Genomic DNA, 23,745 nt, shown 5'->3' with positions numbered 1-23,745 from the left:
TCTAGTGAAATAGCCAGCTGCATTCCTCCACTTAAACAATTCAACCGTAATACTCGTAATGCTGGGAATGACTACCAGTTTACCCTTGAGCCTAATTTCTTACGTACTGTTAAGTACAGGGATTCTTGCTTTAGGCGCACTACACCAATGTGGTATGCTTTACCAGGCTCAGTATTCAGACTCATTACAATGTGGAATATTCTAAACCAATGTGCATCAGTTTCTTCTAATCCTATCCCTCTTTCTTAATTGCTCACACTGTGTCTAATCATTATAAGGGTATTCATAAGCCTTTTAGTGCGCGCGCAATATAAAAAAATAAAGTGGATGCAGTGTTATGATATAGAGCTGTTTTTTTTACTATAAAATTGATCCTATAATTGCCTCTTAAATATCATGGATCATCATCCAAATGTAAAAAACCTACAAAACATTATGCTTCGGTATGCTCAAAATAACCAAATAGAAAACCAAAGTAATAGTATCGAGTTTTGAACAATGGAGCGGCCTGCTCAGTGCTCAGTTTCTTAAGCCAAATCTTATACAGAATCTGTGAGTAGATATCAAAGGGAATGTTTAAAAGGCAAAGTTTCAATCGGCACAGTGGCTTAGGCTTAAGGGGCCAGGACAGACAGACGGATGGAATGGGGGACACATTTGTTTCACCTTTCTAACATCGTAAATACTTAACATATATATAGATCCTATGTGTCGCAAGTAAAAATCACTTCAATGTTCACTATTTATGTGCATACAAAAAATAAGATATAATTGAATGTTTTTTAAAAGGGAACTTAATATAAAATTGAAGATTTTTTTAATGTTTTTGACAGCAAACCACTTTTTGGTGAATGTCGTTAAATTACTAACAAATCTTTACTTATAACTTAAATGCATAAGCATTACGGCTGAAATGACCTACCCCCCGGATCGTCCATTGGTCAAAATTTGATTAATTTGTACTAAGCTCTTGGAATACGGCTGAATGTCAGATTAATATTATGTTTTTGGTCCTACCCTCAGTTAAAAGTGGTAATTTTTGCAACAAAGTTTAGAAAGTACAATACAAATTTTGTTTTCATATACAAAAAAATTATAATTCAAAATATAATAGGGTTCATATCCATTGACTCAATACGAATAGTTTTGAATTGAAGGGAATTCCTACAAACATACAAACAAATTATCTCCCAGGGTAGGGGGCCTTGAAGCCTCTCCTTCTTCTTCACAAATAGAACTATCTCTTCCCGATAAAGTCCTTTTTACTGACTTAGAGCAAACAAGCTGTATTAAAAACTCGCAAAATCGAATTCTAGATTTAGTATTTTCTTCTGAAGCTTGTACTTTTGTTCTAGAATCTAGACCAGGAATTAATAATATTGATACTTTTTTTTTACTTAACCTTCCGACCACAACAGGGGTGCTATAACACCCCAGGCATTTTTATTCCAACAGTAATTTTGATGTTGCTTCATTTTCATTTCTACCGTGTTTTGTACAAATATTTATTTTTTTATAAATAAAGTTTTGTATGTTTTAAATAAGGTAAATGAATTGTTATGTTTGAATAAAAATTTGATGTTGTCCTTTAAAGTATTTTTTTTTATTTATTCCTGGCTGGGGTGTTATAAAACCCCTGTTGTGGTGTATGTATATTTTAAATGTGTTGTGTTCGGAAGGTTAATTAATGACCTCACTGATCACAGTTATTCCTTTGATTGCTTATATAATTTTGATTTCAGAAGTTCCAGTTTCAACTTTTTATTAGATCCTTAATTATTGTTTTGAAAAAAATGTACCCATAAAGAAATCAAGAAATACAAAATTTAGCCATCCTTGGTACACGAAAGAAATGCGTTTACATTTGTAACAAAAGAAATAAGGCATGGAAAACGTATCTCAAAACTCTGTTTCCAATCAAGTTTATGTTGAACTCTTTAACCAATTTAAGTCTCTTTCAATTTTTTTATATGCTTGTTATGTCACTGATATGGGCACCTCTTTGAAAAAGAATCCTAAACAATTTTGGAATTTTGTGAACTTAAAGAAAAAATCAGATGGCTTCCAGTTAACTTCACTTACAAGAACCATTCATTAGATAAAACTGTTGATATCTGTAACGCTTTCGTAACAAATTTCCGTGAGTATTTTGTTAATAGCCCTCAAGAAGTTGATGAAGTATATTTTCATAATCTTCACCCCTTTTCGCAAAGTAGCTGTAGTTATATACCTGTGCTACAGAGTACGGTCCTTGATCTTTTATTTGCGTTAAATGATGACTGCTCAGTCGTTCCCGATGGTATTCCCCCGATAGTACTAAAAAAGTGTAGTAATGCTTTAGTTGAACCCCTTACGTTCTTATTTAAACTTTCTCTAAAAACAGGCAAATTTCCCAGCATACGGAAAAAGTCATTTCTAACACCAATTTTCAAGAAAGGTAACAAGGCGGATATAACAAACTACAGGCCCATTGCAAAGCTTTCTTGCATTCCAAAATTGTTTGAACAAGTTGTTTGTGAGAGTGTAGGATTTTTAAGTAAAAATATAATTTGCGAACTGCAACATGGCTTTGTGAAAAAAGATCAACCGTTACTTATCTCACATTCGCAAACATATGGTCAAACGCTTTAGAACAAGGTTATGAAGTTGACTGTGTATACACTGACTTTTCTAAAGCTTTTGACCAACTTAGCCAAGGAATTATTTTATTTAAACTTAAAGCCCTTGGTTTTCCACCATTTTTCTTAGCTTGGATTAAGTCATACCTTGAAAACAGATCCTACGAGGTAAAATTTAGAAATTGTCATTCTGAACCTTTCGTTGCTCAATCTGGTGTTCCCCAGGGAAGCCATCTTGGCCCTTTTCTGTTCATCCTGTCTATTAACGACGCTCAAGTGAACTTCTCATTTTTCCTGACGATATGAAGATTTTCAAAATAATAAGGTCCACCCATGATCGTATTCTTTTACAAGGCGACATTGATAGTTTCGAATTTTTGGTGTCTCCACATTTAAAGATTTAGGTGTACATTTCTGTTCCAACCTAGAGTTTAAACATCACATTAAATTTATAGTTAGTAAGGTAAGTTCTATGCTTGGTTTTATAAAACGCTGAGCAAAGGAGTTCAATGATCCCTATGTTACTCTTTCTTTGCACAATTGCCATTTCCGTCCTCATCTTGAATATACTTCGCAGGTATGGACTCCCTTTTACGAAATTCATAGAAAACGTATTGAATCAATTAAACATAATTTTATTCGCTTTGCCCTAAAGGGTCTTCCTTGGGATGATCCCTATGATCTGCCTCAATATGAACATCGTATTCTACTTCTTCAAATGCAATCTCTCCGTCAAAGGCGTGTTATTGGTGAAATTGATGCACCTTATTTGCTTTCTTGTGTACATTTGAATTACCGAGGCGGAACTCATCACCTGCGTACATTTGATGTTATACATATTGATTTCCATAGAACTAACTATGGGAAGAATGAAGCTTTAAGTCGAATGAGCATTTTATATAATTTGAACTCTTCATCGACAGATTTAAATTTGAATATCGTAAACGTTCTCATTTTATTTTTTGTCCTGTAATAGTTAAATGTTAATTTTGTTTTGTATTTTGTGCGTGTGTTAGGCTATAATTGTATTATTTTCTTACTAACAGCTAACACATGCACTTATGATGAGCCTCTGATCCTAGTTTGACGCTTGCTATAAGCTTACTACTTTCTGAAATTCTGAAGTGTAATACGCCTAGCCGCGTGGCGTTCTATTCTATTAGACAGTGTCCGGTTATGCCACCTATTATCGAGCTCATATGTGATATATCTGCTTAAATATATCAAGCACCTTGATCGCTTTAAATCTTGTCATAGCGTCCTGCATTAGCAATAGTTTACAAGTAAGCCAGCCAGACATCGCGAATTCATCTGCCTTACAGTTACCTGGAATACCTCTATGGCCCGGCAAATGTGATTATTAAACTGTTGTGCAATCTCCATTAGAGATGATAGACAATAATGGACTGTTAAAGAGATCTACCGTGATTACATGAAACGAAAATGGTTTATTGCTCATTTAAGTCCAAAAGCGTACACGAACAAAATTAGTGTCAAACGAAAAGATGTTTTAAAATACCAAAAGTCGTAATATTTAAGAATTTTTAGTAACATAAGATATAACAGTTATTTCGGTGGAAAATAGAAAAGCTTTTTTTATTTCTCATATTTCCCACGAATGATTTTGAAAATGTGAACCAGACCTAACGTCACCTTTTATTTGATATCAAATCTAATTGTATACACTCTTGTGCAAGGATCCATTGAAACATATGGGCATTCCCTATATAAATTAATTTTTAAATGGTTGAAATGAGTAAACATTATGTTTTAACACAAGCCAATTGATATTGAATTGGTGTTCCATGCCATATGTCCTCGTTTATCGTCGTGCCATAGCGTTCGGGAATGGGAAACATTCAGCTTGACCACAAATTCCGGATGATGGTTTTTACGCACTCTTCGCGTTGCATATCATAGTCAGGGAGTGGAGATGTTTCATCCGGTGCGTGAGTATAACGATAGTGGCATTAAAAATCAGGGAGAATAAACTTTATGTATTGTCTATGCTTAATTTGACTGTGTAAAATAAGTAAAATTAATTAACAGATAGAGGCTTACATGTTGTCGAAGGAGTTGTATGCTTCATAGCGAGATAAAATAAGTGGGGTGCGAGCGAAATTCGAATATGAAACATTTTTGTATTTACATATTAACTTGATGGCACCTATATTAATAATTTAAGAGCATACCAATTTTTAGGGTAAACTGTTCAAGCTTAATGTAAAAGGTGAAATTTTAGAAGCTCTCATTTTTATTTTCTTAACTGTTAAAGATAACTCCACCTAATATATTTTCTTCGAACTCCTTGATAAATTATTTAAGAAACTTGCATCGACATCAAAATTTTCCTGGTAGATTTTAATACTAGGCCTACAGAAAAACTGCCTACACTACTTAATCTCCCGTATTGGATTCAGGCTTATCGGTTTTGCTGCGGCGTGAATGGTCATGGTTGAAATGTCTTGTATATTACCAGAAAGACTCGCTAATAGGAAAAACAGATTCTTGTACTGAAAAAGGTAGTTCTCAAATCGTAAAATTCTGATCTTCATTTCATAATAATTTTAAAATTTTAAATTTAACATAATGTACACAATGTATGTACGTACAATGTACATATGACTTTTCACAAATATATTTGTTTGAAAATCAATAAAATCATTATAGTGTTTCTCCAAAATGATAACCGAAAACTCTGTATCTGTGTCCGGCAATACTCTCGGAAATGTCGGTACAAAATATACAGTCTCATCTTGGTCTCGTCTCGAAAGCTTCACCTTTTAGGTATAATAATAAATATTATGATTGGAATTAAATTTCCTAAGAAACGCTATTTAACTTTCAATGTCTTTGGATATGATTACTTCTAGTTCTTGGTTTAATGGTTAACTGAGTATTTAAGAAATTTAACCTGCAAAACGATTTTTGCAGAAGTTGCATGGATATAGAAAAAGGGGAGAGTGTTTCACTTTCTATGTTCTAGCTCTTATTGGTTCAAAGAGTAAGGTAGATCTTAAATTCATGTTGTATCAACGGATCAACTACTGGCTTAAGTCTCCTTCTGCAGCCACCGTTACTTACCTAACCCAAATTGTCCTCAATTCGAATCTCGACTTATAATATTTTTTAAACATCAGCTTTTTTTAAATATGTCTCTTTAAAAATACAACCGAAAACGGTTTTTTTTTAGGATAAGTACCTAAAACAAACAACACAGTTTGGCAAAGTACAAGTTTTTTTTCTTTCTTGATGTGAAAGCCATCAAACCTTTAAACCGTTTTAGCATAACTAAATGGTTCAACGTGTCCTTAAGAATAATGTAGGAAAGGTGAAATCTAACAATTTATAGATATTTTTCAAGAATTCCATGAATATTAAAGTTAGTTGTTATAGATCTTTGAAAAACCGTCACGAAAACTACTTTATGAATTTAGACAGCTTAAAAGATCTGCATGTGAGTTTCTTCTTCGAATTTCAAATGTAATATCTAAAAAAACAGTGATTTTAGAGTGGGATTTAAATTAAAGCCTTTAAATAGATCTGAAAAATCCAATATCAATTTGTAAGGAGAAGTCCTTGCCAACCAGTGTTGTCAAATATTACTATTCAAACACTGACTTTGCTTGAACTGCAGAAGTCCAGAAGTAAACAAACAAAAACGTATAATATTAATCATATTAAGTAGGCATCTATTATGGCAAGTCAATCGTACATGTATGTAATTTACAAAATATCTACGAGTAGGTACGCGTAAATAACCAAATTGTTTGTATACTCCTCGGTGTCGGCCAACATTCATGCTAAATCTATTAACTAACAGGTTTTGTTCTATACCACCAAAAATAACTTAATTAACAGGGGTAAGTATCTTTACATAGTTACAAATCTCAATTGATTTTGAATATTTATTTAGCAATTAAATTGAATATTCAACTGGAAACAATCCTCATTTGGTAAAATTTTTCTCTGCAGCCAGGGCACTTTTCTGGAGTATTGGAACAGGACGCGACAACAGCGACACAGGTAGAAGGAACATAACAAAAAAGGCAGTGAATGCACATTAATTCCCTTTATCGATAAAATATTGCAAATATTTATTATTATCTGTTGATTATTTATATCCGAGTTCATCTAGTTATGCAAATTGACGATGATGCAGTTTAACATTACCTCTGCAAACGGGATCAGGATTGTAATAAAAGTATGCATATGCACTTACTCGCAAATCTAGGTAGATGGAGGTGCAGGTAATGCACGAACGCCTGAAAATATGTTTTATGTATTTATGCCATACTTAACAATGATAATTGAAATAAATTGATATTTTATGTGGCATGTTGTTTTCATTGAACGGTCAAATGAAATGGAACGGGACCTTAAATCATTTTACTGATAACATCATTAAGCGATATAAAATTCAATTTTAGAACGAATGGCATTGGAGTTGAAGCTACTGTTGTAATTGTAGCGAAGGGTGCGCTATTGCTGATTTTGATTTTATGAATTTTCATTTGCAGTTGTTATTATCAGATAAATTTCTGTTTATAGCTGTTTCATATCGTCGCCGTAGTGTTTAAATTGAAATCAGATTTGGTAGCTCATTGTGGGAATTGATTGTGGGATGTTGGGCAACCACAATATGCTAATTAATTTCCATTAGGTACAAAATTAAATTGGTTGCAATTGGTTTATTGGTTTTCACTTAAATTTTGATAACAAATATTTAATTGGTTTCTAAGTAAATAACGTAACTGATTGTTATTCCTCTCTCTGTATAGTTGTAATCTACATTAAATTCAACAATTATTTTTAATGAAATTGTACTAATCTAAATTTTTAAAAACAAATTGCATAGAGAGGAAATGCAAGTTGTATAATGTAAAATAATAAACGATAACGGGATCTACATCATCTGATTTTTTTCAAAATATATATATTTTTCCTAGTTCGTAGAAACCAATTTAAGAAAATAATTAAAGAAAATTTAGTAAAAATGTTAGTTTTGGAGAAAATTCAAATTTGCAATTTTTGAACAAAAAATTTATATCGGAACAACTATTTTTTTAAGCCTAGACAAAATTAAACAGGCCTAACGCAAATCTGCCTTAAAAAACAATATCCAAGTTTCAACTCAATCTACCCAATGATTTTTGCTATAGGGGCGAGGATAAACAGACAATGATATGTTATAATAGTTACTGCTATGGGCGACTCTTTGAAAGGAATCTTAAAAAATGGTGGCTTTCCATTTCACTTCACTTACAAGAACCTTTCATGTTTCATTAGATAAAGCTGTTGATATGTGTAAGGCTTTCGCAACCAATTTCTGTGAGTCATTTGCTAATAGCCCAGAAGTTGTTGATGGAGTGTATTTTCATAATCTTTAATCCTTTTTGCAAACTAGCTGTAGTCATATCTCTGTGCTACAGAGTACATTCCGTGATCTTTTGTCCGTGTTGAATGATGACTGCTCAGCCGGTTACGAAGTTATTCCCCCAATAGTATTAAAAAAGTGTAGTAATGCTTTACATGAACCTCTTACGTTCATATCTAAACTTTCTCTAAAAACAGGCAAATTTATCATATATGGAAGAACAGGTTGTATGTGAAATTTTAGTATTTTTACTAGCGACTATATGGCAAGTTTTGTATTCGTGCAAAATTTCGAACTCGAGATTTTAATCAAACATGATATTACGATGGTAGAGAAGTCGAAAAAAGTGGTTCCTTTCCGGTCGGTTTTGTCTGTCTGTCTATGCTCATGCAGTCTTAACCATTGGGTCGATTGAGTTCCAACTTGGAAGTTAAGGTTTTGAGCAGATTTGCGTTAGGCGTTTTTTTCATTTTTGTTTTAAAATCAAAACTAACAGTGGCCCCATACATTTTTTTGGTCAAAAAACGATAATTCGAATTTTCTCAAAAACAAACCGATAGATTTTTTTTAATTTTTTCTAAAGTTTGTTTTTTAACTTTGCTTCGTTTAATAAGAATAACATATTTTTGTATTGCTCAGGAAAGGTACCGCACATAGAACCGTTATTTTGTTTTTAATTTTCTCAGCAACTTATAAACTTATTTCAATACTTTTTTTGAATAAGCTCCTATACTGCCTCAATAATATTTGATTATTAAAAGTGCAATTTTTTATTGTTTTGGTTTTTAAAAAAATATTGAATTTTTTTTCGAAATTCTATATCTCAAAAACGGGTTACCATTTTTTTATGAAATTCAAATGTAAAGCGTACATTTTAAATCACTAAACAACTGCAAACACTTGACCAGCTTAGAATATGCCAAACCAAAATGGAAAGGAAAATTCTAAACATACGACCGCGAGATGGGATTAGAATTGAATATATCCGCACAAGAACTGGAATTATAGACGTCATTAATAGAACAAGAAGACTGAAGTGGAGTTGGGCAGGACATTTATCTAGACTTCCGGATCAAAGATGGACAACACTGACGACGAAATGGAAACCAGATAACAAGAGACTAGCGGGACGACCCAATAAAAGATGGAGTGACGATTTATCCCATTTAACAACAAATTGGTACAACGAGGCCGAAAATAGAGATACATGGGAACCCCTGTGGGAGGCTTATGCCAATATTCTACCGACGTAACAAACTTTTTGATATCAATTTATTTGTTAAACTTTAATTTATTATATTTTAATTGCAATTCAATTTTAACTTAAAAGTATATATGTATGTAATGTTAGATGTAATTTTATGTTAAGTAAAATCTAAAGGAAAATTAAGTGTAATAGATATCAATTAATGTATACATCAAATTTAAGGCAGTAAAAAAAAGCTTATAATAATAAATAACTGCATACCAAAAAAAAATTTCGAACAAAATTTAAAAATGTTATATATAAAAATTAATTTAAAAAAAACCTATCTAACGATTTAAAAAAAAAAAAATTTGAAAAATGAAAGGTTTTTTGATTTATAAAATGCCATTTAAATTTTTGAAGACGAACTTATTTTTCGGGTAAAATTTTAAATTTTAAAATAACTTTTTTTTTTAAATTATTTTAACTGTGTATGAGCCCGAAAGAGCGCATTATTTTGACAAAATTGTAATTACATCTTTTATCTAAATTAATACATTTATTACTTATTTATATGATATATTTACTCAACAATCTATTCTAATGTGTCTTTCAAGAAGTATTATCTTGGTACCTTTGTATATGTGATTTTTAAATATTATTCTTTACGAATTTGGTTGTTTCACATATATTTTACTTTAACAGGAAAGTCCACTATCGACCAAATATTCACACTACGGCAGATCTTGGAAAAAACCCAGGAGCTTCAAATCGATACCCACCATCTCTTTATCGATTTTAAAGCCTCGTATGACAGCATCTATAGGGAAGAGCTCTACCGAGCAATGTCTAGTTTCGGCATCCCTGTCAAACTTATCCGTTTGTGCAGAATGACGATGGAGAATGCACGCTGCTCTATCAAGGTCAGAAAAGATCTTACCGATGCATTTGATGTCAAAAAAGGTTTTAGACAAGGCGATGCACTGTCATGCGACTTCTTCAACATCGTTCTGGAAAGAATTGTGCAAAACTCAACCGTCAACACTAGAGGCACAATCTTCCAAAGATCCATCCAATTACTCGGATACGCAGATGATATTGACATAATTGGAAGATCAAAGCGTGATGTCAGTGGAGCGTTTTTGAGCATTGCGACGGAAGCGAAGAAGATGGGTTTAGTGGTCAATGAGGGCAAGACCAAGTATATGCTGTCATCAAAAAAGGACACTGAACGACGACGTCTTGGACAAAACGTCACCATGGACAGCTATAACTTTGAGGTAGTTAAGGACTTTGTCTACCTAGGCACCGCTATTAATGCAGACAACGACACCAGCGCTGAAATCAAACGAAGAATAACTCTTGCAAATCGCTGCTTCTTTGGACTTAGAAGGCAATTGAGAAGTAAAGTCCTCTCTCGAGCATGTAAAATCACCATCTATAAGACACTCATCATCCCGGTTCTCATCTATGGCGCTGAGGCCTGGACCCTGTCAAAGAAAGATGAGAGCGTCTTAGGATGCTTCGAGAGAAAAATTCTTCGGGTGATTTTTGGTCCCGTACGCATAGATGGAGAATGGAGGAGAAGATATAACGACGAACTGTACGGGCTGTACAGCGACACTGACCTAGTTAGCAGAATTAAGGTCCAACGGCTTAGATGGCTAGGTCATGTAGAGCGGATGGACATCAACGCTCCAGCCCGGAAGGTCTTCGAATCCAATCCCGAGGGACGGCGCAGTAGAGGAAGACCGCGACTCAGGTGGCGCACGCAGGTGGGAGAGGACCTCAACCAACTTGGCGTGCGAAACTGGAGACAGCTAGCTAGGGACCGAGCTGGCTGGAGACGCTTGTTGGTTGAGGCCCAGGTCCGCCCCGGACTGTAGCGCCACCTTAAGTAAGTAAGTAAGTAAGTACATATATTTTACTTGCATTCGCCTATATAAAAGAATAACTACTAAGTACAAGTTTAAGAAACGGACCAAAATGAGTAGGTATATGTATTTTCTATTAGAATCATTTTTTCAACCAATCAAAAAACATTTATATCTTTGAAGACAAACTTATTTTATAGGTATATTTTTAAATCCTATATAGGTACTTTTTTGAACAGACTCTTTGCATACACGAGCAAGTTCATGCGACCCAGTTGTGCATTTTATTTGGTAAGAATCTCATTTCTGAACAGGAACATAATTTTGTGAAAAACGATCAACCATTAACAATTTCTCACATTCTCAAACATACGTTCAAACACCTTAGAACGAGGTTATGAAGTTGATTGATGATTTTTATAAAGCTTTTATCCAAATTAGCCAAAGAATTATTTTATTTAAATTTAAAGCTCTTGGTCTTACATCAACTTTCATAAAATGAATCAAATCATACCATGAAAACAGATCCTATAAGGAAAAAATTAGAATTCGTCATTTCCCAGCGAAGCCATCTTGGCCCTTTTTTGTTCATTATGTCTTTTAACGACGACGACGTAACGTTGTGTCTGCGCTCAAGTGAAGTTCTCATTTTTGCTGATATCATTAAGATTTTTAAAGCAATAAAGTCCACCCATGATCGTATTGTTTTACAAGCCGACATTGATAGTTTCACATTTTGGTGTGCAAAAAAATAGCCTTGCCCTTAAAAGTCTAGATGACAACTTTTACTCAATAACAAGTCGTAGTGTATTTGATTGTTGTATATCTAAGCTAGTTTAATATGTAAAGCGATTTTTCAAAATTCGAAGTTGTTTTAACGTTACGACTTCGGGCTGTTAAAAAGATAAAACAAATAAAGGAATCGGTGGAAAAGGTCAAGGTAAAATTACTGATAAAGTTATTCAGGAAATCTTTAATGAAGGTTTTGAAAGTAATGTCGATTATGGGATGAACTATAGGCCGCGAAGCCCATATTTATGTTGAGAAACAAGATGAAAAACCAATCTCACGTTCTGAATGGTGCGTTCTGAGTGATGCCGTTAAACAAGCCAGAATTGATTCAAGAGCTGAACAATCTGCTTTGAAAGAGTTTCAAAAAGAAAAGGAAGGAACACTCTATTTACCAAGCATCGCCGATTAAAAATTAAGTTGATATTTTCATAGTTAAGAGGACTTGAAACTATAAACGAGTTATTCAAACTTTCCTCCATCGTATCTCAAAAACGGCTTGACTGAATGACTTGAAATTAATTGAACTATCGAAAAGCAAAAATTCCAAAAATTTCGATTTTTATAGCAAAAAACAAAACAAAAATCGCAAAATTCGGGAATTTATTTTTTAAATGTCTCCCAAAAGTCCAATTTTTGGTATATTCATTTGATGATAGTTCATTCCATGCATTTAGGCTCACAGATTTAAACGCGGTTTACTTTTATTGTTTTAAATAAGCCAATCAGCCGGAATCGTGGATGAAGTGCGAGCCTCTTCCATTGGAGGTGGAGTTGTTCACACCGGTGTAACTCGAGTCCTCTTACATTATTTTTAATTCAAATTGTATATTTATACTGTCGAACTATGTTAATAAATAATAATAAACTTAATAAAATTTATCAATTATCATTATAAGTTCCAGATAATGAGCCTCTGATCGTAGTTTGATGCTTGCTATAAGCTTATTACTTTCTGAAAATTCTGAAGTGTAGAAAAGGCAGGGGGCGGAATTGGGCAACCCATTTTTTCAATTTTCTACCATCGTAATGTCATATTTGATTTAAATCTCCAATTCGATATTTTGTACTTAAGCAAAAAAAAGCTGCCCCTACTTTCTATCTGTAGTAATATAGACAACTTGAAAAAAGTAAACAATTATTTATTAAAAAAACATCTTTTCACTATTTTTGAGGTTATAAGGACAACAACAAAAACAATAATCAAACAAGTTGCCTTAAAGTTATAAAAACATTAAGGTTCTTATATAGTTATAGTTGTAAAAAATATATAATTTAATGTAACATACGCAAATTAACCATAGCTTACTCGTAAACTTGAAATTGTTATTTTCTATAGCAGAGACAGAGGATTACTAACTCCTCTGTCTCTGCTAAAGCATTTAAAAACATAAAATCCTTTAAAATTGTATACCCAGTCGGCTACAGAACTAGGAGTCAATTCACAATCGCGGTCTTTTCAATTTATACCACGCACTAGCAAAGGAATTTCAATGAAAATAGTTTCATAATTATTTCGAGTACAATTTATGGGCCTACACTGCTTTTCGATGTATGCTGGATGCAATGTTTCTCCACGACTCCATTATGAATTAAACAAAAGCAACCATGGTTGCTTCTGAAGGCATTTTCAATTAGCTCGGAGAAACGGCTATACAAATCGTATAAATCTTTCAATTGTTTGGTACTGAATGTGTGACGGTAAGATTCGATGAAAATAATTATTGGTTGTTTATATTGCACTCATAAGGTAATGTAGGTATAGGGTGTTTCAAAATAAAATATGTTTGTTATTATATTTGGTGCATATATTTAAATCAAATCTAAGTAACAAAGTTTGAATTTGTTCTTCGTTGTTAATCCATCGTTATATTTTCGTATATAGACTTTTCTTTGTTCTTTCCACAACTATCTGTTTATAAAAAAAATATCGAGGTAAAACATTTTTTCCACAACTAATTTACAACAAAACTAAACTTCAAGTTTCAGCCGGTGTTGATTTTAGACTATTCCATCTTCTCGTCCACTGCCGTTCTATGCATACGAGACCGTAGATCACACGAAGAACATTTCTCGAGAGAGTGCTTTGCTACTCAATTAGAAACAGTGGTTAGCAAGAGTTACTCTTCGTTTGATCTCGGAGCTGATGTTGTTTTCTGCGGTTACAGCGGAGCCTAGGTAGACGAACTCCTTGACTACTTCAAAGTTACAGCTTTCGATGGTGACGCTTTGACCGAGACTTCGGTGTTGTAAGTTCTTTTTTGACGACAACGTGTACTTAGTTTTGCCCTCATTAACCGTTAAAACCATTTTTGCCGCCTCTGCCTTAATACTCACAAAAGCTCTAACGATATCACGCTGAGTTCTTCCTATAATGTAAATGTCAACAGCATATGCCAGTAATTGGACAGACTTTTAAAAGATAGTGCCTCTATTATTGACGAGGGAGCTTTGCACTGTTCTTTCAAGCACGATGTTAAAAAAATCACATGACAGCGCATCACCTTGTCTAAAACCTTTTATGACATCGAAAGGTTCTGTTACGTTGTTTCCACGGTCATCCTGCACAAACGGACTAGTTTGGCAGGGATGCTAAAACTAGACATGGCTCTATACAGCTCGTCCCTGTATATGCTGTCATATGCGGCCTTGAAATCGATGAAAAGATGGTGGGTGTTGATTTGCTGTTCTCGGGGTTTTTCCAGGATCTGCCGTAATGTGAATATTTAATCCACTGTGGACTTTCCTGGTTTAAAACCACACTGATAAGGACCTATCAGGTTGTTGACGAAGGGCTTTAGACGTTCACATATTACGGCAGAGAAGATTTTATTGGCGATGTTAAGTAGACTGATTCCTCTATAGTTGGTGCAGTTTAGAGGGTCTCCTTTTTTCAGGATCTGGCAAACAATACTGAGGGGCTATTCATCGGGCATGCTTTTTTCCGTCCATATCTTACAGATAAGTTGGTACATGCTCCTAGCCAACTTATCTCCAGCTGCTTTGAAGAGCTCGGCATTCAAGCCATCCGCTCCAGCGTCTTAATTTGACTTCAGCTTAGATATTTCAATCTTTACGGACAGACGGGATTGTTGGCTTTCGTCGTCTATGTTGAATGGATAACCCTGCCTGACAGCGGAATTCAGTTCTCCGTCGCCGTTATACAGTCTGCAGAAGTGCTCCTTCCATATCCTCAGCATTGACTACGGTTCCACTATGATGTTTCCACTTTCGTCTTTGCAGCCTTCGGGTCTAGGTTTATGTACCTGTGAATTTCGTTTCACCAGTTCATAAAACTTTCCAACTTCATTCGTGCTTTTAAACCTCTCAACATCTTCGACCGCACGCTTCTCATGCCCTCTCTTTTTCCTTCTGAGAAGTCGGCGTTCCTCTCGACTCTTCTGCTCATAGAGCTCATGAGCAGCTCTCGCCCTTTTATGCAGCGCCGCCCGCTTTGCGTGCCTGTTGTTTGGCTGCATTTGCCTGCCGACATTCCTCATCAAACCAGGGTTTCCTTGTTGGTGGCTGTTTGAAACCCAGTACATCAGAGGCGGCTTCTCTGATTGCATCTTGGCAATGTTGTAACTGGTTTTCGATACATTGTGTTGGCGGCAAAGAACTTCGAGAGAGGTTACTAGTAACTCGGTCGGAAAAGGATTTGGTGATCTCTGGCGATTGTAGCCGTTCGACGTTGTACCTTCTCCCAACACCTACCTGTTTTGCCTTGGGTCTGGAAATCCGAAGTGCTACCTTGGCTACAACGAGGTAGTGGTCCGAGTCGATGTTAGCTCCTCGGAAAGTTCGTACATCCATGATGCTGGAAGTGTGTCTGGCGTCGATCGCAATATGGTCAATCTGGTTGACGGTAGATTGATCTGGACAATTCAAAGTTCCTTTGTTCCTTTGGCTACCATGACGTTTCACCCCGCACCAAAATCTATGAACCTGAAAGTGTTGTCGTGCAGGCTGATCTTCCCGATTATTTCACCAAAGATGTCTTCCCTTCCTAGCTTGGCATTAAAATCGCCCAGGAGTATTTTAATATCGTAGCTAGGAGCTCGAAGAACATATCTTTTGTGTTGTCGTCTTTATCTTCTGTGGGGGCATGAGCGCATATCAGGCTAATGTTCCCGAATTTAGCCTTGATGCGTATGGTCATGAGGCACTCATTGATGCGCCTAAAGCCCAAGACTTCTTGCCTAAGTCTGGCTCCAATGACGAAGCCGCATTCAAATAAGCGCTGTTGGTTTTCGTGGTAGCAGTCACCATAGTAACTATCGCAGTTTTTCATCCTCTTTTTGCCCGGCCCATCCCATTGTATTTGCTGGATGGCGGTGATGTCTGCTTTATAGCGGTCTAGGGCCTCCACTAATTCTTCTACCGCACGTGGTCTGTTAATGGACCTAACATTCCACGTGCATATCCGAAGTTCCTTGTAATTAATTGGTTTGCGTTGGTTGTCAACAGTAAATTCGTCCGTATCCGAGGCTTGTTGGTGCTTCGCAACTATGAAAGCTTTTACGTGGTCAGGAAGTTACCTCGACGGCACAACCACCAACCTGGAGGGCCAGATCAAATATAAGTATAACTCCAAGGATGGGGAGCCGGATAAAACCGCTCCTTATACGCCTGGGCTCCGAATAAGTCGAAGAAGTCATTTAAGGTGTTCAATAAGTAGTTCAACCTCACGGGAACTATAGACGCCACCGTTGATTCCATCTCGGAATACTTTCAGTTCAAAGATTAGAGTTACAGGAGTTCGTTCGTGGAGTTCGTTTTACGCCCACAATTTAGAAGTTTTACACTATACGTTTTTTTTTAATTTTTTTTTAATTTATTTAATCCGTTAATTATCTAACGTGAATATAAACTTATAGCTATTTACATAATTTTTAATTTAAAATATTAATTAATATAGAAATAAATAAATACTATAACAAATTAAAAAAGCTTTCTTTAAATTGTTTACTTTTAACATTGTCATCAACAGATGAAATTAAATTATAAAATTTATTGAAGACTGAAATCAATTGATTTAAAGGGCTATTCATACCATAGTTAGTTCTGCTAAAGATCGGACATAATCGGACGTATCTGTCTTCTAATGCTAGTTTGACTAAAGCTAAAATTTAGACGATTCAGAGCTGTTGCGGATATAATAGAACCATTAATTAATTTTAAAATAAAACAAAATTGGAGAATTGTCTATGTTGTGAAAGTGTAGGGAGGTTTATTATCAAAAGTCTCTGAAAATAAGGAGGTGGTGTAGATTTTTGGGAAAACGGAAGAAAACGAAGACAAAAACGCATAAATCTTTTTTGGATACTTTCAAGTCTGTCAATATGGACTGAATAGTATGGTGCCCTTATAACACAGCCGTATTCAAGTATTGGCCTGACAAATGATACATAAAGAAGTTTTAAGACGTAGGGGTCACGAAAGTCACGAGAAAAACGTTTAATAAAACCTAGAATTTTGTTAGCTTTTTTAACTATAAAGTTATAATGGTCACAGAACGTTAATTTACTGTCAAGAATAATACCTAAATCAGAGAAAACGGAAAGCTTACAAAGGGAGGAAGAATCTAATAAATAGTTATAATCTATAATTGTTTTTTTTGCGTGTAAAACACATAGTTTTACATTTGTCATTATTCAATAAAAGTCGGTTTGTATTGCACCATTCCCTAAAACTATGAAGATCTTCTTGAAGCTGTGAGCAGTCATTAATTGAACTAATAGATTTGAACATTTTAATGTCATCAGCGTATATTAAAACGGAGGAGTTTTTTATAACGGATGTTATGTCATTTATATATAAGATAAATAATAAACTACCTAAATGGCTACCCTGTGGAACACCAGAGTTGATGTAAAATTGGTCGGAGAATTCATTTCTGAATATAACGCTATAACTTCTGTTCTTGAGATAAGACGAGATCCACGTCAAGAATTTGTCGTTAAACCCTAAGGCCTTAAGTTTATGGACTAAAGTCTTGTGACACAATTTGTCAAAGGCTTTGCTGAAATCTGTGAATACGCAATCTATTTGTTTACGATCTTCGAAAGAGTCAAGGCAGAAAGAAGTGAAGTGAAGTAGGTTTGTAATTGTTGATTTATTCTGGACGAAACCATGTTGATTTTCACATACAGTTGAATTACAATTAAAGGATAACATCTTACAGATAATGGACTCAAATAGTTTGGGAATAACGAAAAGTTTGGCAAGAGATACTTCTTTTAGATTTCAATACGGTGATTTCCGAATAATAAATTCTAGCAATTTCAAGTTTTTCTGCTTTGGTTGCTTCTTGAATAGAGAGATTCTTAATTTCACTTCTACCAATCAGTGGTTTCACGTTATTTCAATTGAAAATGTTGCTAATGATAATACTTATTGGTTTGACAACATGGTGGAAATAAATGGACAAGATGGTTTCAAGGTCATGAGTATCTGAAGTTACCATTTCCTGAATTGAAAATTAAACCAGAGACTCCCATTTTAGTGTCATTAAACTCTGATACAACAAAAGTTTTTGTTCATACCAAACATACTTTATCTTCTTTTGATGCTTATAATTATCTGAGTGCTAGGTTTTGGTAAAGCTTGGACGGTGAAAAGATATCGTATGATTTTTACTTTTCTTACCTTAACATCGAAAATGTATTACAAAAAAAAACTATCTACGAGTTTTCGAGTTTGGCCAAAAAATTTGTATGGGGAGTACTATTATTTTTCGTCTTAAAAAGTAAAAAAATAAGCTTAATGCAAATCAGATAACAACACAAATTTCCAAGTTTGAACTCAATCAATCTGATGGTAAGGGTTGTAGTTGCGAAGACAGACGGACGGAATCGGGGGACCCACTATTCTCGACTTCTCGTTATGTCATGTCTGATTAATGTTTCCAGTTTGTTTACCGATTCAAAACTTTCCATATAGTTCCCATATGTCGCAAGCAAAAAAATGCATAAGGTATCACCATCTTAGTCTATAGCTTTCCTAGAACTGATGATTGATTAAGATTCAGATGAAAAAAAGTTAAGCGTTAATTACTTTAAAGAAGTTTTGAGGAATTATTGAAAAGATCATGGCGGATACACCTGAGCTTATGTGACGGGACCCATTCCATTTGCTTTACCAAATAGTTGATGAGGTATGCATCCTATTTGCTAAGGCATTCCTTGATTTTAGGGCAGATGCAAGGTTTTGTGCACAGAAAGATGTGGCTTACATACCTTTACATTAGACTTTAAAAAATTAACTTGTCTATTTTTAACTATTTCCTGATTTACTCACAAAATGGTTGACTGAGACGCGAAATGCCATGTAATTCTACTCCCTCGCGGTTAATTCGCGCCAAATCAATTTCTGTTCCTTACTTACAAAGATAAATACAAAAATAAAAAACTTTATTAAAACATATTTTCAATTTTTTCAAAAAGTAGAAAACTTTTGAGATACAGTTCACATCTCGGACTGATAGACTGTTTTAAGCGATTTTACAATTTTTGTAATATAATAAATATTTCTTAAAAAACTAAACTGAATTTTTAAAAGATAAACATTTTTATAACTTATAGGAGACGGATAGATAAATAAATACTACTTTTTACAGCAGCGTTGCGAGTCAATTGTTTTTATAATAAACCCTTTTTGGCTCATATCCAATCAAACACCAGTTTATTACATACAAAATAGGAATTTTAACAGTTTGCATAATCCCTTAAAATTATTGTTTCTTAGATCAAAATGATGGCTCATTAAAATACTCTTGTTTATTCAAATTTTGGACGCTCTTGCGGTGAGGTGTGTTGAGATTCTTATATAAGAAATACATAAATTCAAACCTATTGAACGCGGTTTTTGTAATTAAACTAATGTCCCTTATTGAACTGACGAGGGATAACTTCCTTCATTGTAAAGTAGATATTTGTCGTATGCAAATTTCGAATCCATTCCCCACCCATCTAATTTCAAATGCTTTGAACAACTTTCCTTGATCCAATTCAAATTAAGCAGTCGTCGGGCTATTGTCCTTGCTTGTCAGTATGAAAGATGAGGTACGGTATGTGTTCCCGACCGACATAACGACCAAGTCGATGTCGAATGTCGATGGCGACATTACGACGAAACAAAATTAAAATGAACAGTTTAACAAACATTGAAAGTGGCAGGAAGATTGCAAGGGCCAGAGTTAAAGATGATGAAATTATCCTTTCGATTTTGGGACGGATGACGATGACACAAATGATTGGAAAGATGGAATGGGGTGACTAGAGGTTAGAGAAGTAGTGGCAGGGCCATTCAGGATACCCAGAGAAAAGCTTTTCACACAATTGTTTGTAAAAATTCATAAATATGGAACATTTCTGTTTTCGGGTAATCAGAAAAGCATTTGAAGAAGGTGCGGAATGAAGAAGAGAATAAAAAGAAAGGGTGAAGGGCCGACACAATTAATGAGATTATTCAATTTCTTTCGTTGAGTTTATTTCAAAATGATGCTTAGTTGATAAAGTTGATGATGGTATACTTTGGTCTGGGCCTCTTGACTTGATCTTCTCACTCTACGGAATCAAAGGGTAATGGTCACCATTCCAAGTTTATAATTACGAATAAGGTGGAATTTCATTAAAACACACCGTTTTGAGACAGGCAATTTGAATTTAAAAGCATTAATTTACAACTCACACTGATAATTTTTCCAGAAATATCTCGCTAAAATTTGCATAATGAAATATTTTGAACACATTAAACCTTTGGGACGAAATTCTGTTAAATAATTTATATTTTTTCTTAAACAAATATTACAATTTGAGGCTTTACAAAAAAATATTTGAGATAACTTCACTCGTAGTTGCGAATAGAATAAAATTAAAGCGAAAACAAAATCAATATTGGTTCTCTAGTTATACCATCCTAGGACATCTTTTAGCGTTCTTAATTTTGTTTTAATTAAATAATCAATTATATTTGTAGCATACAATGTACAAGGTAAAATCATTTCCATACACTGTTTTTTTTTGATAGATAGTCTATTGATTTGTTTAAATTTTACAACGGTATGTTACCGCACATTTTACAATATATTGATTTGATACAATGTATCTTTCAGTTAAAATAGTATATATATAAGTTTTATAAATTATTAATAAGGTTTATATAATTTTGTCCTGAGGAAAAAACAATAAAAACCTCCATTTAATGTAAAAATATAATAAAATCATAAAGCTAATGACTAGTAAGGGTATGAAGTGTAACAGCTTAACAGATGAACCACTAAATTAATAAATTATAATTTGTGAACAATAAGTATGAATAAATATATAATAAATTACATAAATATGTAAATAATTGAATAAATATAATAAAATAAAATAAATAAATAATTTAAACAAAAATAATAAATAAATAAATTAATTAATAAGTAAATAAGTAAGTAACTTAATAAATAAACAAAAACAATTAACAAGTAAATAAATACATTAATAAATAAATAATGAAATAAACAGAGAAACAATAAATAAATAATAATTAATTTAATAAATACATGAATTTATAAATTTTAATTTTGATTTTTAGTTCACTTACCAAATTGTTCTCAGCACGATCAAGTCGATCAAAGAATTTTGTTGTGAGTTTAACTATTCTATCTTCCATCAATTCGACATTCGCCTTTACGTGGAGATCTAGGGTGGAATAATGACAGGGTAGATTGAGCATCATTTTTAAAACTTTATTTTGTGCAACTTGTAGCTTTTTTATATGAGTTTTAACTGCGCTTTTCCATACTGGACAACCGTACAAAAAAATTGCCTGAAATATAACCTTACAAATTATCGTTTTATTTTCGACTGAAAGTAAAGACTTCCTATTAATAAAAGGGAACTTCAGTTTAGTTGCTATCTTGACTTTTTTTAGTGATTGGGAAATATGGTGATTGAATGTTAATTTAGAATCAAAGAAAATACCGAGATATTTCACTTGATTTTCCCAAGAAACCGCTCTACCTAAAATTTGCAAATTATTGCTTGGGAGATAACAAGCTTTTCTTTTTCTCATGAAAAAGATGGACTGTAGCTTGTCAGAATTAAGGTTGATTTTCCATCGAATGTAATGTTGGTATAATAGGTATTCTCATCGCATTATTTAAGTTCGTCTCAATGTTGTGACCAGACGTATGCGAAGAAAGTATTACAGTGTCGTCAGCGAAAATTGCTGCTTCACATGATGGTAATTTGGGAAAGAGGTATACAGGTTATACAATGTCGGTCCAAAGACAGATCCTTGTGGGACACCAAAATCAAAATGTATTATTTCCGAAACACTACTATTTACATGTACCATAAAACATCTATTTGAAAGAAAACTTTAAACAATTTCAAACAAATTTACAAAATTGAAAGAAATAATTTTTTAAAATAATACCATTGTAGCAAACTGAGTCGAACGCACTTTCGATGTCTAACAATATCATTCCAGTAGGCATACCTTGGGAACGATTGCTTTTAATTAAGTTACTTATACGAAGCACTTGATGAGATGTACTGTGGTATCTCCTGAAACCAAATTGTTCATTTGGATATAAGTTGTTATCAGTTATTGTTTTAACAATTTTGTTTTTAATTATTTTCTCATATATTATGCTGGTATTGCTGAGTAAACTTATTGGCATTTAAACAAGCATTTATGACGAAGGAAGAATATTCCGATTTCAGGCAACATTTTTAAATATAGATTTTTAACTAGATCGAGCCCACTTGATTTTAAGTGTGTGAACAACTGCAGCTACTTTTTCTTGAGTTGCTAACATATTTTGTGATGTGTCAAAAATCATCTGGTTTAAGTTTTGAATAGTTGTATCCACCAGATGATCTGTTGAAACATCGCCTAGGTTTTGTTGTACAGAATTGTTTAGGTTGAAACTAAGAACAAGAGCTCGTTTGGTTTTTTCCAAATCCGTATAATGGATTCATGAATCGTTCTTCAGAAAAGAAACCTGTCGATGTTTGTTTTTACCAATTTTTGCAATATTCCAAAGGGATTTTACATTTTCTCAAAGGAACGTACTTTATTATTCCAAACAAGATATCTTTTGTTTAATAATTCACGAAAAATAGGTTAATATGTTTTGCCAGTTTCTTCTTTGAATGTTTCTATTTTTTATAAGTTCCATTGTTTTTGTTCCGAATATATTTTAATTTAAATTATTTTTTTTTGTGGCAGAAAACTACCGATTCTTAAAAAATATGTAAATATACATTCTTTGTCAACTGAGTTTAGTTTTTAATCAACTGAATGGGTGCAACGACATTTTTTTCGTTGTATACGAGCGTTATAAATGCTAGACAACTTAATTTAATTCTTGACCTAAGATTTTAAGAAAATGGGTGTAGGTATAAATGCCTAACAATGGTTTGAATAGAATCGATTTTCAAGAAACCAAGGCTGAACCGGATGTGCAATTTTTGATATTGATATAATGATAATAAATACTGATGATATTGATTGTATTGATCATATTATTGATATTATTCCTATTGATGACATTGATATTTGGTATTGATGATATTGATGCTCAAACGAAGATCTATCTTGACCCTATTCCGAAAAAAAATAAATACACATACTACACAATTTTACTAATAAGGAAATAATCAAAAGAATCGCAACAATAGTAATTTTACCTTAAGAATTCATGCATAGCAGAAGAATAAAGGTACTTGAGTGCAAAAAAAGTTATCACATCTCATCATCTTTTTTTTCTGGATGTACCCGAGAGTGTACTTTACTTATACAACTATATCATCATCATCGTCGTCACCATTACCATCAGAGCTGCAACTGAGGCCGAGAAATACAGCAACAAAACGCTACTTCCTTATTCCTCCAATTAGTAAG

At 33.7% G+C, this 23,745-nt stretch overlaps 1 long non-coding RNA gene across 1 annotated transcript; it reads left to right on the top strand.

Moving 5' to 3' along the window:
- The first annotated feature begins 6,323 nt into the window (after window positions 1–6,323).
- LOC129950244 (uncharacterized) lies at window positions 6,324–6,953 on the top strand. The gene is made up of 2 exons (XR_008782092.1): window positions 6,324–6,481; window positions 6,535–6,953. It is a non-coding gene; the product is annotated as an uncharacterized LOC129950244 (long non-coding RNA).
- The last annotated feature ends 16,792 nt before the right edge of the window (window positions 6,954–23,745 follow it).

The sequence above is a fragment of the Eupeodes corollae genome, chromosome 3 (assembly GCF_945859685.1).
Source record: "Eupeodes corollae chromosome 3, idEupCoro1.1, whole genome shotgun sequence".
Lineage (NCBI taxonomy): Eukaryota > Metazoa > Arthropoda > Insecta > Diptera > Syrphidae > Eupeodes > Eupeodes corollae.
This window is presented reverse-complemented; position numbering and strand designations above follow the sequence as displayed.